This window comes from Chionomys nivalis, chromosome 8, assembly GCF_950005125.1.
Source record: "Chionomys nivalis chromosome 8, mChiNiv1.1, whole genome shotgun sequence".
In the NCBI taxonomy this organism is placed as follows: Eukaryota; Metazoa; Chordata; class Mammalia; order Rodentia; family Cricetidae; genus Chionomys; species Chionomys nivalis.
The window spans coordinates 20,678,732-20,689,009 of NC_080093.1; the positions used below are offsets into that span (position 1 = coordinate 20,678,732).

Sequence of the window (10,278 nt, forward strand, 5' to 3'; positions counted from 1 at the left end):
ACCCATCTCCATTAATCTTTGTATCACCATTTGGCAGTGGCTTAATGTCAAAGTTCTGGTGTCTGTTTTTCTCTTTTCTGCTTTTCTGTTTAAATAAAAATAGGTTTTAACTTTAACATAGTAAAATTACATACAACAAAACAAGTATCAAGCAAGAATTACAGTCATAATATTTAGATCTACTTTAACTTTTATCATAACTAAGAATTACTAAAACTATAAATTCTTCAACTCCATCAAAGACTCCAGAAGATTATAATTTTAACTAAGAAAACAGGAAGTACATTGTAAAAAACTTTCAAAACTCTAGAATTGACAGAGACATCTTGCTGCCTGAACAGCCACCCAAAGTTCTTCTGTAATGTTGGGACACCCATCTTCAGCCTACAGGCCCATAGTATCCATCAGAATTTTTCATGAAGCAGGAAATTTCAAAGACAGTTCCACCCATATTGGCAGTTTTCAGTCACTTTCTTTTGTATCCTGAAGAATGTTTAGGAGACTCTTTCATGAAGCAGGAACTCTAAAGGACCATCTCACCTTTAGCCAAGTTCAGCAGTCCTTTTTCTGTGGGTCTGCGTGTCCAGTTAAGCAGTCACGGAAAGAGTAACTTCTTGCCCAAATGGCTATCAAACTACATAAGGAGTCTCTCAATGCCCATCTTCCTCTTGAAGTAATTGGTGCTGCCAGGAGCAGATGTGTCTCACTGTCATTAAAATTCCTAAGTTCTTAAAAATTTTAAATACCATATTCTGTAGTTTTTTTGAAAGGTTTGAAGAATGCCTATCTATCTGAAATTCATCTCTATACAACTAGAAAATCTAGATGATTATCAATTAACCTATATTTCTTAATTATATATGATTTTTTAAATGAACTACACAGTCCCAATACCTTAATCAAGAACAGAAATATATATAAATATATGTATATATATACATATATATGCAAAATTGGCCTTATATTTTTATCAATAAATCAAGATCTATACCAATGTAAATTTCTATAGTATATCCCCCTTTAAATGTAAACAAACGTTTATAAACAATATTTGGGAATATGGTCATAATTCTTCTCCAAACAGCTTCCTGATATTTATTGGGCAAAGTAATTTTTGAGGGGTATTCAAGGTAATCTTTCAGGGGGTATTGATCCATCAAACCACATTAGTCTGGAAAAATTCCACAGGTTCTCATCTTTAGTTGGAACAAAAGAAGAACCTCTTTTTCAAAGCAACATATCCTTAGACACATATTTTAAATTCAAGAAACCTTTAAAGTATATACGTTGGCTCCTTCACAGTGAATAAAATCAAAGAAAACATAGTAATATATATATATATATATATATATATATATAATCCAGATTTTCTGTGTATTTTCTATCTTTACATGGCTTATTATACTCTTTTAATCCATTACTGTTTGCTCTCTGTCTCTTAAAAGACTTTGTTTTATATTTTTAAACCATTTAGTTCTTTTCCAAATCTCTATACTCTTTTTTTCTTTCTCTCAAGCCTATGTACATTTATCCAATACTGTAACTCATTTAGAGATCTTTTCCATCTAAAGTTGTCTTTATTACATATCTGTAATTATCTTTTTCTTACCAGAAGTGTGTAAGCTGTTCTTATGAACTTAAGAAGCACCATTGCTAGGGGAAATGGGGCACTGCCTGATTGCCCTGGCCAGTCCAGCATGGTGGAGCTGTTTGCTGCCTCTGAGAGCCATGCTCACAGCCTCACTCTTAGGCACACAGTCAGTCTATGTTGTCCTTAAGCACATTGTAGCCCTCTGTTCACATACCCCATTTAAATTCTCTGTAGCGGAACCTCCAGCATTTCAAATTTTTGGCTTTTATTTTTTCTGCTACTGTTGAACAGAAAAACCTCTTTTAAAGGAGTCACAGTGTGTTACCAGCAAACAAAGCCCATTTGGAAGAAAAAATGCGGTAAACTTTGTTTTTTAGCATCTAGAATTACTAGAAGCCTTCTCAGGTTTTACATGGATTTTACTTTGCCAAGTGGGCGCAAATTTATTGGGGGAGGGCAGCTTGTTTTTTTCCTGGCTGCTCAGCCCCAAAATAATCACACAGAAGCTGTATTAATTAAATCACTGCTTGGCCCATTAGCTCTAGCTTCTTATTTGCTAACTTCTTCATATTAATTTAACCCATCTCCATTAATCTGTGTATATCCATTTGTAGTGGCTTACTGGCAAAATTCTGGCTTCTGTGTCCTGCAGGGCTACATGGCTTCTCCCTGACTCTTCTTTCTTTCTCCCAGCATTCAGTTTAGTTTTTTCCCGCCTACCTAAGTTTTGTCCTATTAACAGGCCTTTATTCATCAATGGTATTCACAGCATACATATGGGAATGCCACATCAGTGACCCATATTTTCCTGGATAATTTGTTTTACAAGGGTTTTTTTTTATATAAATTTGCTTTGAACAATATATCCATTTCCTCTAATCTATGTTCAAAGTCTGAGGATAGCTTTCCATTTTCTTGTATTCTGTGTATGAAACTTACCTCTGTAGTTCCTGTTTATCCTCTAATTTTTCTTATATAGAATTTCCTCTCTTTTGTGTTCTTTATTGATTCTCTTTTCATTTTCAGATCTTGAACAGTTTTATTTATTTTCTTCCTTGGTTTGTTTATGCTTTTTAAAATTTCTTTACAAGATTTATTGTTCATTTTCTTAAATCGTTAATGTTTTCCTGGATTTCTTTATTAGATTTATTCATTCATCACAATATTTAAGTTTTCCTGGATTTCTTGAAGGGACTTATCAATTTCTGCTTTAAATAATTATCATTATCCTCTAGTTGTTTTATGGTATTTTTCTTGTGCTAAAGTTATGTTGGAATAGTCAGGACCTGCTGTCGCTGTCTATTTGTGCTCTAGAGGCATCACCTTAGTCTGTCTAATATTAATTGTGTTCTTATGCTGGCATCTAACATCTGGGTTTGGGGTCATTATAGGTTTAGGTACTAGTTTCTGGAGTTGTCTTTTTGGGTAGGTGTTTAAATGCTTGATTAATATTTCCTCTCAGGAGTTTCAGAGAGTTTGTTGGCTGTATATAGTTGATATTGTTGTTTGCTCAGCTGGAACATTCACAGGAAACTTTGGTTAGCAAAGGTGCCTGTTTGTCTTGGTGTTGTAATTCTGTCCTGATCAGCTGGAGTGTTCCCAATGAATGTCTACTGGTGTTGGAGGCTGGGATGATGGGGTGAACTTAGTGAAAAAAGGTTGAGGAAGAAAATCTTTATGATTCACTGTGGGGGGTATTACGGAGGAAAGGGAAACATCAGGAATTTTCTTGCTACACAGCTGGGTCTGAGTCTGAGATATTTCATCCCAAGAGCAGAAATAATGGTTTAAGTCTCCTTTCAGTCTACTTGTTGCCCTGTGGGGTGAGGCTCTTGGAATAGAGTACCTGGTGGGGCTGGGGGCTGGGGTAAAACAAGGACAGCAAAAGAGATTAGAATGGGAAAACTGGGAAAATGCACAGGAAATGGAAGTAGGAAGAGGATACAGGGCCAGGGAAGGCTGCAACAGGTTCTCTGCTACAGAGCTGAGAATGAGACTAGCAAGACCGGCTCTCAGGAACAGAAGGAAAGGTGTAGATCCACCTTCAGCCTACTTGTTGCTCTGTGGGGAGAGGCTCTTGGGATAACAGGGGTTACCTGATGGGGCTTAGGTCTGGGGAAAGCAAGAAGTAGGGTGAAGGATATTAGAAAGGGAACCATTTGGGTGAAATACATAAGCTGTGGTAGATAGGGTGGGGGAATCTCAATAGAGATTCTGCCACAGAAGTGGGGCTGAGTGTGTGGGATTGGATATGGGAGAACAAAGAGTTATTTTTTTAAAGTTATAATCACATAATTTGTCCCTACCCTTTATTCCCTCCTGAGCTTTACATATACCCCGCCGACCTCTTTTTGAAATTCATAGCATATTTTAAAAATAATTTGTACTATATACATATTGCCAATCAGCCAGGAACCAGCCACATGACAGAAAGAAATGCCACTCCATCTCCCACCTGTTCAGTAGTTATCATCACCAGAGTCCAATGTGAAGTGCAATTAGTAAAGACCAGTATGGCACATTCCCACTGCCATCATGGTCACATAGTTTCCCTATGGATAAGTGCTACACTCCCCTATATATCTCCTACTATCAGAGCCTCCTCTTTCTCTCCTTCAATGCCCTCTTAGAGGAAGCCTTTGCATTTATCACCTTCCCCCCATAAATCCCTTCCATGAAGTCTGTGGCATGGTATGATTTTGTGTTATTTCTTTGTCTTCCAATTGCCAGAGTACCTTTTCTTACATAACTTTATACTGGTGGAGAGATGTGAATTGGCTCTCCTGAGGTATGTACTCCCTATGTGTTTCCCTCTGGGATCTGAGCCACACTAGACCCCACCCATCCATCTCCCACACTCAAAATGTATCTTCTGGCTCTCTGATTGCTCAGTGATCCATCAAACACTGGCAATCGGTATGTTGCCACGCTGGCTAGTGCAAACACTTCCCTGAATTTAAACAAGCTCTCTTTGAATATTCAGCACCCCTCTGGTACTCTTGGAGGCAGAGGTACTCCGAGCCATGACGATTAAGGTTACTTTTGACACTTTTTACTGACCTACCATCTGACTCTTCCCCTCGAAGCTTCAAATTTTAGTTCAGTTTTTGCCTTTTTACTTTACTTGCAAGCACAGGTACCAGGTACCTAGTCTCCTCTGTCTTTTAGAACTGACCCCCACTGAGTGTGATGATTCTCCACTGAGCACTTTGTGTTTCTTGTTCTTCTCTGAGTTCTGAGTGTGCCCTCCACTTCAGGATTAGGACCTTCTTTTCTTTCTTACCCAAGGAACGGTGTCATCTACACCTTTTGGATGCCCCCTTGGAATACCTCCTGGAAACCTTCTCACCTATCTTCCTGGCACATGACCTGAAGAATCCCAAATTTATTTGGTTCTGCAATCAAATCTGGAATCATAATTTCTTAGGCAATCAATCCAAATCTGGCCCCTTTGATCCCAATGTTCAGGATATTTACAAATACTGCAAGTGCTCAGAGTGTCAAGGAATAAAAAGAGGTTTCCTATTCTCTATTTCTCTTTTCTCTTTACTAAGCCCTATATGTTTTTGTCTGCTCCACCCTACCCATTCCTTGTGTAAATGTTCTGTCTTTAAGATACCATTGATGGATCTGTAGCTTTGCTGCTAAAAGGTAATCAGAGCTAGAGGAGGGGAAGAAAGCAAAGTAGGCCAATTGCAACTTGTTCTCACCTGGCATAAGGTCCTCCCCGGCTGGTGAGTCTCTCTGCGTCTTCCTGAAGCACTCTCTGTCTATAGCCAAGGGTCAAAATTTCTTATGTCTAAGTCTTCTGTCTGCTTTTCTTGTTTCCCCAAATTCCCTTCCCCTTATAATCCAGGCATTTTGGTTATCTATTTCTTTTTTGTCTACTGTCTTTGTCAGTCTTGGTCAGGTTCCCCTTCTTTTGGTAGGAAGCTGCTCTAGACCTTCTTCCTTCCCTTATCCTGATTCCCTCACATGATTTCAGTCTGTATTTACTCTGGATTTATCCCAGATATTCCTGTCTCTGATTATATTATCCCTTCAGTTTACAATAACCTTTCTCCGTCATCATACCTAGGAATAACCCTATCCCCTTTTTTTCATTTATTATATTCATTTGTTTGGTACCAAAATCATGAGAATGCCATAAATCAGTTCTCTTCCAAATGAACTCAACTGCTCGAGACCAAGCTGCTGATCAATTTCTCCTACAGTACGGAAAGATCATTTGTTTCAGCTGTTTCTGCCACCCACAATATTTGATTTCAAATAGAGCTCCACTCTTCAGCTGCTTTGTCTCTTCCCTCTACTTGATTTCTAACTATTGACTCTCTGGGCTCTTGCCTGCTATGCCCTTCACAAGAGCACCTAAGTGTTTGTCTGTCTCCTTCAGCCTGCTATGCCTCTTGCCTGCTACCCCCATGTAGATAACTACTTTTTTATGTATACTTTTTTGTTTTTTCTTTTTTTTTATTTTTCCATTCAAAAATTTACACTTCCTCCCCTCCTCCCATTCCCCTTCCACTCTCCCACTCACCCTTCTCTCCCCCTCCCACCTTAAGAGAGGGCAGGGAATCCTGCCCTGTGGGAAGTCCAAGGCCCTCACCCTACATCCAGGCCTAGGAAGCTATGAAGAGACTTGGGGATAACTACTGTTTCTCCTTCTCTGACCCCTCTCCTTCTCTAGCTACCTGCTTCATTTCTGTCTGTGCCTTTCTCAGCCTCTACACTGGAAAATTCTTTGCCTTTCCCTAGGAGCTGCCTGCTAAGTCCTACAGCTCTCTGAATTCTGCGTTTCCATGACATTGTCTTTCCTGTCTCTTACACCCTGCTGGAGTTCCTGTATCTTCTGTCCACCCATCATGGCTTCTATAGTCTTTCAAGATATTTTATTGAACTCTGACACTTCTGAGACTGTCAATAAAATTTATCTTGAATCATAGGGTGACGCTATCTACTAGCTAACCAAAATTAGCCATAGTGGTTTTGGAAGTCAAAGAACACAGAGAGAAACTTAGAAAGTACTAGGAAAGGGTTTAAAAATCTTGGCTGTTTTACATGGAGGAAGGAGACAGAGGAGGTCATTGGTCCCTTCGCCACTGCTTCTCTGATCAAACAGGTTCTTACCCCAATATCTGACTCACCTGTTTTATTGATAAAGAATAATTGAATAAGCATTTCAATCCAGCAATAATAAGCAGTAATTTGTTGATTACACACATTGACCTAAAATCCACATATTCACAAGCTTTACTTTGGACAAAACAAGCTCAGTACTTTTTTAAAGAACAACATCATTTTTGCCCCCTGGAGAAATGGCTATACCTGCTTTTTTTCACCTTTTTACCTGGAATAAAGCTCTGTACCAATTTTTCCTCTCTTAGAATGCCAGAAATGAATTCCTTATAGAGAGAGACTATCTCTTAAAACATTTTTACTGATCCCAGACCCAGGAGCATCTGGAATGCAGAGCCAGAACTGGGGAACTGGGTGACTGCAGGGATCCCGGGGTAGACGCTCCCTGGAAGAAGACATGACGGTCGTCCATGATACATCATGACAAGAAGTTAATGCCAGAAAAGGAAAAGAAATTGACAGCTAGTGAACAGAATTCTAAACAATCAGGATTTTGCATTTGTGGTTTCTAACTGCAGACTTCTATTGCCCACTTTTAAATTAGCAAGATTCCCAGAACTTCTGTATATTTTCTTTGACATTGGTAAAACTACAATATCTAGGAATTAAGCCAGAAGGATTTCTCATCATTAATATTTGATTTGCAGTCCAATACTGTATTGACTCATGACGGAACTTTTGAGAGCACAAAGGAGAAGATAAATGCAGTTCATGCAATAGTTCCTAATAGGAGCAACAATAAAATCATTGTGGTTTTGCAGCACTTTAACAACTGTGTGAACAAGACAGTACAAGCATTTATGGAAGGCAGTGCCAGTGATGTACTCAAAGAACAGATAGTAGCAGGCAAGCAAAAGAACAAAAAGAAGAAAAGCAAACCAAAATCTGCACCAGAAGCAAATAACAGTGCCCCAGACTCCAGTAAGTCAGTATCTATTAAAAAAAAAAAGCAACCTACTTCTACAGAGGAAAGTGGGATTAATGGTTACCATGTTAATGGTACCATCAATGATGTTGAATCTGTGGAGTCACTCAGTGAAGGTTTGGAGACACTTTTCAATAGATGCCATGGAATTGCAAGATCCTGAATTTGCCACACCAGATACACTGGATCGGACCGGATCAGTGCTGGAGTTGGGTGACTCTGACTTTGAGCCCAAATCTTTGACTATGCCCTCTATTCCAAATGCCCAGAAATCCTGGAATATTGACAAATCTCCCTCAAGAGTCACCACAGGAGACCAGGTTCAAATCTAGGAATGGAGAATGTTCCACTGTCTTCTACCAATAGAAAACTAACTTCAGATATTGAGAAATCTGTGAAAAACCTCCAATGCTGTACTGTGTCTCTTACACGACACCAAATCATAGTCAAAGAAGAGAGGGAAGTATCCATTAAGAAAATGAAACAAGTTTTTGCTGAGTTGCAAAGCTGTTTAATGGATCAACAAGTGGCATTGCTTGCTGAAAGGGGCAAAGTGAAAGCAGAAGCAATGGAAACTTTGCTCAGCTGGCGGAAGAAAGCAGACGTCCTGAAGAAGATGACAGGCGCGGCTGTAAGAATGGCAGAGGAGCAGCTGGTTGAAGTCAGGGCTAATATCAAGCACTTTGTTAGTGAGCAGAAATATGATGATGATCTTGGAAAGATAGCCTGGTTCATCTGTGGTGCGGAGACTCTGAAAAAGAGTATTGATTCATTTGGACAAGTGTCCCAAATGAAGAACAGCTATTTGGCCAGCTCTCGATGCAGCTCAGTGGAGTGGTATCTGTCCTTGAACAGCCCAGGTGACAAATCTGCTGCTATCTCTTGGCCCTGTGCCTCTGTTCCCAGCCTTTCAAGTGCAAATAAGATACACTGTCCTCCCAGAAGTTACTTTAGCAGCCGTGGCAAACTCCAGTGGTTGGTTCTGCCAGGTATTTCCAGGAAACAGGCAAGGAGGACAAGGCTACAAGCCACAAAGTCAGAAGGTCACTGTCCTCACAAACAAAGTGTGGTATGGCAGTGCGGGTCATTACAGAAACAGCTCGTGGTATTAATTCATGCCCTGCCATCAGAATACTCCACCTCAGGTCCTAGAAAACGCTAATGAATGGAGCTAGGCTTACTCTACAGGGACCAATAGAATTGAAGCTAGCATAATGCCTATCCCACCCAAGCCTTCATTCAAAAAGGGACTCCCATAGCACAAACTGAGGACCTCTCAGGCTGAAGAAGTGAACTCTTGAGGGAAATTGCAGTTGACTTCACTCTTCTATACCAGTCTGTCCAAACTAGCAACTGGACTTTAGGAAATGTATACTTAAATTTAATAACAAAAAGAAAGTTATGTGTATCACTTTTGGCTATTCTAAGTATTTTTGCTTTCTCCTCTCATTTTCTGAAAGAAAACTGTTTCTCCTTGGCCTTTCCTAGTGATATGAACTGACTCTGTTAGTCATTTTCACAGGGAATGAGGACAACTATTGTCAATTTTCCCAAGGGTAAGCAGCCTCTCTCCTGGTGCACCTGTCTTCCAACTGCCTGAAGAGTCCTTTCTCAGCAAGCCCCACCACAGAGACTGTCTTAGAGGAAGAATGACAATGTCAGTCTGTCATATTTCCATTTGAAGCAGATGCCACAGGCACTGCCAGGTTCCCACTCGATGTCAGTTTAAACAGGGGCAGCAATGAGGAGAGTTTATACAATACTGAATCAGCAAAAAAAAAAAAAAAATGAACCTTAACGTTAATGTGTGAAGATAGGAGAACACGAGGAAGCATTTGAGGACATGTCTCTCTTTGGAATGTTCCTGAGATCTGATATCAAATCAGGGTATCATTCCCATGCTTGGCACTGTACCTTAGCCTGCAATTGCTTCAAAATGCCCAAGCCCAGTTTCCTTATACCTCAGGCTGCAATCCAGTCTAAAGAAGTCTGTGGGAGCTTGGCACTTCAAGTTTTTAAAAAGGATATATATATATATATTCACTTCAGTGTTTGGAGTTTTTGTTGTTCTTGCCCTTCCCTAATCTGGTTAGGAACCAATGTCTAGTAATATACTTAGTTTTAATCTGAGGGTTACTCAGAGCAATTGTTGTAATCATATTTTTGAACATTTTTTATTTTGTTTATTTTTTAAAAAGAAATACATTTACCTTTTTTTCATTTTACAAACCAATCCCAGTTTCCACTCCCTCCCCTCCTCCTATTCCTTCCACCTTTCCTCCAACCCAGACTGAGCAAGGTATCCATGCAAAGAGAATGTGTTCCAAAAAACTAGTACAAGCAGCAGGGACAAATCCTGGTGCCATTGCCAGTGGTCCCACAATCTTCCCAAGCCATACAACTGTCACCCATTAGAGGGTCTAGCTTGGTACTATGCTGGTTCTTTCTCTGACTGGAAAAAATTGGTAAGCTCCCATTAGCTCAGGTAAGCTTTTTCAGTGGGTGACTCCATTATGGTCTTGATCTCTTTGCTCATATTCTCATTTCTCCCATTCTTCAACTGGACTTTGGGACCTCAACCCAGTACTCCATTGTGGGTCTCTGCTCATCTCCATCAGTTACTGGA

At 39.8% G+C, this 10,278-nt stretch overlaps 1 pseudogene; it reads left to right on the plus strand.

Moving 5' to 3' along the window:
• The first annotated feature begins 4,614 nt into the window (after positions 1-4,614).
• On the plus strand, positions 4,615-8,953 carry LOC130879272 (spermatogenesis-associated serine-rich protein 2-like; annotated as a pseudogene).
• The last annotated feature ends 1,325 nt before the right edge of the window (positions 8,954-10,278 follow it).